Source organism: Phyllobates terribilis, unplaced genomic scaffold, assembly GCF_046119375.1.
Source record: "Phyllobates terribilis strain yellow unplaced genomic scaffold, ASM4611937v1 Scaffold_1__5_contigs__length_1240528914, whole genome shotgun sequence".
NCBI lineage: Eukaryota > Metazoa > Chordata > Amphibia > Anura > Dendrobatidae > Phyllobates > Phyllobates terribilis.
The window spans coordinates 175,181,034-175,186,751 of NW_027362761.1; the positions used below are offsets into that span (position 1 = coordinate 175,181,034).

At 38.9% G+C, this 5,718-nt stretch overlaps 1 non-coding gene across 1 annotated transcript; it reads left to right on the top strand.

Moving 5' to 3' along the window:
• Positions 1-3,794: 3,794 nt before the first annotated feature.
• On the top strand, positions 3,795-3,866 carry TRNAQ-UUG (transfer RNA glutamine (anticodon UUG)). The gene has a single exon. It is a non-coding gene; the product is annotated as a tRNA-Gln (tRNA).
• The last annotated feature ends 1,852 nt before the right edge of the window (positions 3,867-5,718 follow it).

The following is a 5,718-nucleotide window of genomic DNA, read 5'->3' on the forward strand; positions in this document are numbered from 1 at the left end:
GTGAACGTTGGTGGACAGCCATTTTAAGGTCTCTCCAGAGATGTTCAATTGGGTTTAGGTCAGGGCTCTGACTGGGCCAGTCAAGAATGGTCACAGAGTTGTTCTGAAGCCACTCCTTTGTTATTTTAGCTGTGTGCTTAGAGTCATTGTCTTGTTGGAAGGTGAACCTTTGGCCAAGTCTGAGGTCCAGAGCACTCTGGAAGAGGTTTTCATCCAGGATATCTCTATACTTGACTGCATCCATGTTTCCTTCAATTTCAACCAGTCGTCCTGTCCCTGCAGCTGAAAAACACCCCATAGCATGATGCTGCCTCCACTATGTTTCACTGTTGGGATTGTATTGGGCAGGTAATGAGCAGTGCCTGGTTTTCTCAACACATACTGCTTAGAATTATCACCAAAAAGTTCTATCTTCATCTCATCAGACCAGAGAATCTTATTTCTCATAGTCTGGGAGTCCTTCATGTGTTTTTGAGTAAACTCTATGCGGGCTTTCATATGTCTTGCACTGAGGAGAGGCTTCAGTCGGGCCACTCTGCCATAAAGGCCCGAGTGGTGGAGGGTTACAGTGATAGTTGACTTTGTGGAGCTTTCTCCCATCTCCCTACTGCATCTTTGGAGCTCAGCCACAGTGATCTTGGGGTTCTTCTTTATCTCTCTCACCAAGGCTCTTCTCCCACGATTGCAAAGTTTGGCTGGATGGCCACGTCTAGGAAGACTTCTGGTGGTCCCAAACTTTTTCCATTTAAGGATTATGGAGGCCACTGTGCTCTTAGGAACCTTGAGTAATGCAGAAATTCTTTTATAACCTTGGCCAGATCTGTGCCTTGCCACAATTCTGTCTCTGAGTTCCTTGGGCAGTTCCTTTTGAGCTCATGATTCTCATTTGGTCTGACATGCACTGTGAGCTGTGAGGTATTATATAGATAGGTGCGTGCCTTTCGAAATCAAGTCCTATCAGTTTAATTAAGCACAGCTGGACTCCAATGAAGGAGTAGAACCATCTCAAGGAGGATCACAAGGAAATAGACAGCATATGACTTACAGTCATATGAAAAAGTTTGGGCACCCCTATTAATCTTAAGCTTAATGTTTTATAAAAATTGGTGTTTTTGCAACAGCTATTTCAGTTTGATATATGTAATAACTGTTGGACACAGTAATGTTTCTGCCTTGAAATGAGGTTTATTGTACTAACAGAAAATGTGCAATCTGTATTCAAACAAAATTTGACAGGTGCATAAATATGGGCACCTCACCAGAAAAGTGACATTAATATTTAGTAGATCCTCCTTTTGCAAAAATAACAGCCTCTAGTCGCTTCCTGTAGCTTTTAATGAGTTCCTGGATCCTGGATGAAGGTATTTTTGACCATTCCTCTTTACAAAACAATTCCAGTTCAGTTAAGTTTGATGGTCGCCGAGCATGGACAGCCCTCTTCAAATGATCCCACAGATGTTCAATGATATTCAGGTCTGGGGACTGGGATGGCCATTCCAGAACATTGTAATTGTTCCTCTGCATGAATGCCTGAGTAGATTTGGAGCGGTGTTTTGGATCATTGTCTTGCTGAAAGATCCATCACCTGCGTAACTTCAACTTTATCACTGATTCTTGAAAATTATTGTCAAGAATCTGCTGATACTGAGTGGAATCCATGCGTCCCTCAACTTTAACAAGATTCCCGGTGCCGGCATTGGCCACACAGCCCCAAAGCATGATGGAACCTCCACCAAATTTTACTGTGGGTAGCAAGTGTTTTTCTTGGAATGCTGTGTTTTTTTGCCACCATGCATAACGCCTTTTTGTATGACCAAACAACTCAATCTTGGTTTCATCAGTCCATAGGACCTTCTTCCAAAAAGAAATTGGCTTCTCCAAATGTGCTTTTGCATACCTCAGCCGACTCTGTTTGTGGCGTGCTTGCAGAAACGGCTTCTTTCGCATCACTCTCCCATACAGCTTCTCCTTGTGCAAAGTGCGTTGTATAGTTGACCGATGCACAGTGACACCATCTGCAGCAAGTTGATGCTGCAGCTCTCTGGAGGTGGTCTGAGGATTGTCCTTGACTGATCTCACCATTCTTCTTCTCTGCCTTTCTGAAGTTTTTCTTGGCCTGCCACTTCTGGCCTTAACAAGAACTGTCCCTGTGTTCTTCCATTTCCTTACTATGTTCCTCACAGTGGAAACTGACAGGTTAAATCTCTGAGACAGCTTTTTGTATCCTTCCCCTGAACAACTATGTTGAATAATCTTTGTTTTCAGATCATTTGACAGTTGTTTTGAGGAGCCCATGATGGCACTCTTCAGTGGAGCTTCAAACAGGAGAACAACTTGCAAGTGGCCACTTTAAGTAGCTTTTCTCATGATTGCATACACCTGGCTATGAAGTTCAAAGCTCAATGAGGTTACAAAACCCAAAAAAGTGCTTTAGTAAGTCAGTAAAAAGTAGGTAGGAGTATTTAAAACAAGAAAATGATAAGGGTGCCCATACTTATGCACCTGTCAAATTTTGTTTGAATGCAGATTGCACATTTTCTGTTAGTACAATAAACCTCATTTCAAGGCAGAAACATTACTGTGTCCAACAGTTATTACATATATCAAACTGAAATAGCTGTTGCAAAAACACCAATTTTTAGAAAACATTAAACTTAAGAATAATAGGGGTGCCCAAACTTTTTCATATGACTGTAAATATGAGTGTCTGAGCAAAGGGTCTGAATACTTATGACCATGTGATATTTCAGTTTTTCTTTCTTAATAAATTTGCAAAAATGTCTACATTTCTGTTTTTTTTTTCTCAGTTAAGATGGGGTGCAGAGTGTACTTTAATGAGAAAAAAAATGAACTTTTTAGAATTTACCAAATGGCTGCAATGAAACAAAGAGTGAAAAAATTTAAAGGGGTCTGAATACTTTCCGTACCCACTGTATATATGTACAAGTTATTGTTTTCATAGATGATTTGTAAAAAAATGTTATATATCCTGTATTAATAAAAATGATCTGATTAAAAAAAAAAAAAAAACTATTTAATGGGTAGGAGAAGCTTTGCAATTTTTTTTCTCCAAACAAGAATATCTCTGATGTAAAAGACAGACCAAACACTGATAAAAATCTGATCCAAAATGCTGATTAAAATCGGACAGTTTTTTACATACATATGAATAAAAAAATGAAAGACTTGCATCAGTTTTTCATTGTTCCATTGTTAAGAGTGAATAGAGAAAGAAAGTTTATAGACAGTTTACGTCCTTCAGTTTTCGCAAAATGGATGCAAAATGGATAACACATTGGAAAATAGTGTCCTTTTTAATGGATCTTAAAATGGAAACACATGAATGTAGCCTAGTCCAGATATCTAGGAACTTGTTGGGACCAAATTGAAAATGTACCGAGTTATAGAAATACTTTAACATCAGTGAGGGTTTCTATTGCTTCAGAGATTGTAAACTTGTTTATAATATATTAAATTAATTTATTATTGTTTATGTGTAATTTACATTAGTTTTTTAATATTTTCGGCACTTGATCCTAATATTATGTTAGTTGTCAGTACTATATTTACACTTAGTGAACAGCTAATTGATTATATGGATATTTGGGATGACTTTGATAAAAAAAAGTACGTAAGGAAGATTTGACATCACAGGTGACTTGAAATAGCATGCTCAGATCTATAATAATTTGCGGCTTCTGCTGCCGCACCCAACACCAAACCTGTTGTACAAATATATAATTAGAGAAGATTAGTCAATGTTGTAAATAGTATTTTATAGGGTTAATGTAATGGGTTCCATGGTGTAATGGTTAGCACTCTGGACTTTGAATCCAGCGATCCGAGTTCAAATCTCGGTGGGACCTTTCTTTTTGAACTTATTGACAGATGTGGTAATAAAAACAATTTTGTCATTAATTATAACTTTATGGTAAAATTTCTTAAGACAGATAAAATTAATTCTGTTTCACTTTGTTCTTGCCAAATGGTTCCTTTCAGAACAATGGACCCAACACCTTTGTAAAAAACATCTGAGTGAAGTGTTATAATGCACACTTTGCAGAATAGCAGATGACATTGTCAGCCTTCCGCACAAGCATCTTTTATTTTCTAAGTGAATAAACATATCCTGCAATAGAACGCAAACAACATCCTGGGAACGGGTCCACATGTGTGGATCGGAGTTCCTACCACAAGCTTGTGAAGCCGGATATATTACATAGCTAGCATTTGCCTTTAACTGCTTTAGCTCAGGCCGTAAGTGCTAACCATTGGATGCCGCTGTCAATCTTTGACAGCAGTATTTAAGTGGAGTGTGTGTTGGAGCAATGGTGGTATTGCATTTTTTTTACCATGTCTTCCCACGTGGAATTTTTTTTTTCTTCTTTTATAGTATTATTATAGGTTGTCTCGCATAAAACAAGGCCTCATACGTCTAAGTCAACTGAAAAATAAACAAGTTATAGCTCTTGGAAGACGGTGAGGAAAAAGGAAAAAGGAAAAAAACATTCCCTGGTCCTTAACCCCTTAATAACATCTGACGTACTAATACGCGTCTGTGCCCTGGGACTTAAGAGCCAGACCCGTATTAGTACGTCATCGCGATTGCGCGCGCGCACAGGCTGTGCGGGCGCGATTGCCGCCGGGTGTCAGCTGATTGTCACAGCTGACACCCGGTACTATGTACAGGGAGCGGTCCTGCACCGCTCCCAGCACATTAACCCCTGCGATGCTGCGATCGAAGTCGATCGCAGCCGATCGCAGCATTGCGGGGGCAAGGGGAGGTGATCGCAGATACTCACCTCCTCTTCCGGCTTCCAGCGCTGTCTGCAAAGGCTTCCCGGGTGTTGCCATGACGACCCGATGTCGTCATGACAACATCCGGGTCACCAGACAGCAGGAAGATTGTTTGGACATGCTCAGTGCATCTCCAAACAATCTTCTCACTGTGCAGCGCTGATAGCCTGTATGACACAGGGATGGTGCTGCATTCCTGTGCCATGCAGGCGATCAGAGAAAAAAAAGTGAAAGTCCCATAGTGGGACAAAGTAATAAAGTATAAAAACTGTCAGTAAGAGAAAAAAAAAAAAAAAATTGCAAAAATATAAAAAATAAATAAATAAAATAATCCACCAAAAATAAAAATATAATGTACCCATCAATAAATATTATTATAAAAAAAAACAAAAAAAACAATAAAAGTACACATATTTGGTATCGCCGCGTCCAGAACAACCTGACCTATAAAACTGTCCCACTAGTTAACTCCTTCAGTGAACACGGTAAAAAAAAAAAAAAAAAAAACGAAGCAAAAAAACAATGCTTTATCACCATACCGCCAAATAAAAAATGGAATAACACGCGATCAAAAAGACGAATATAAATAAAAATGGTACCGCTGAAAACGTCATCTCGTCCCGCAAAAAACAAGCTGACATACAGCTCCATCAGCCGAAAAATAAAAAAGTTATAGCTCTCAGAATAAAGCTATGCTAAAAAATATTTTTTTCTATAAAATTGCTTTTATTATGTAAAAGTGCAAAACATAGAAAAACGATATAAATGTGGTACCGCTGTAAACGTACTGACCCGAAGAATAAAGCTGCCTTATCACTTTTACCACACGCGGAACAGAATAAAAAAAAAAAAACAATTCCTGAATTGTTGGTTTTTGTTTATTCTGCCTCCCAAAAATCGGAATAGAAAGCGATCAAAAAA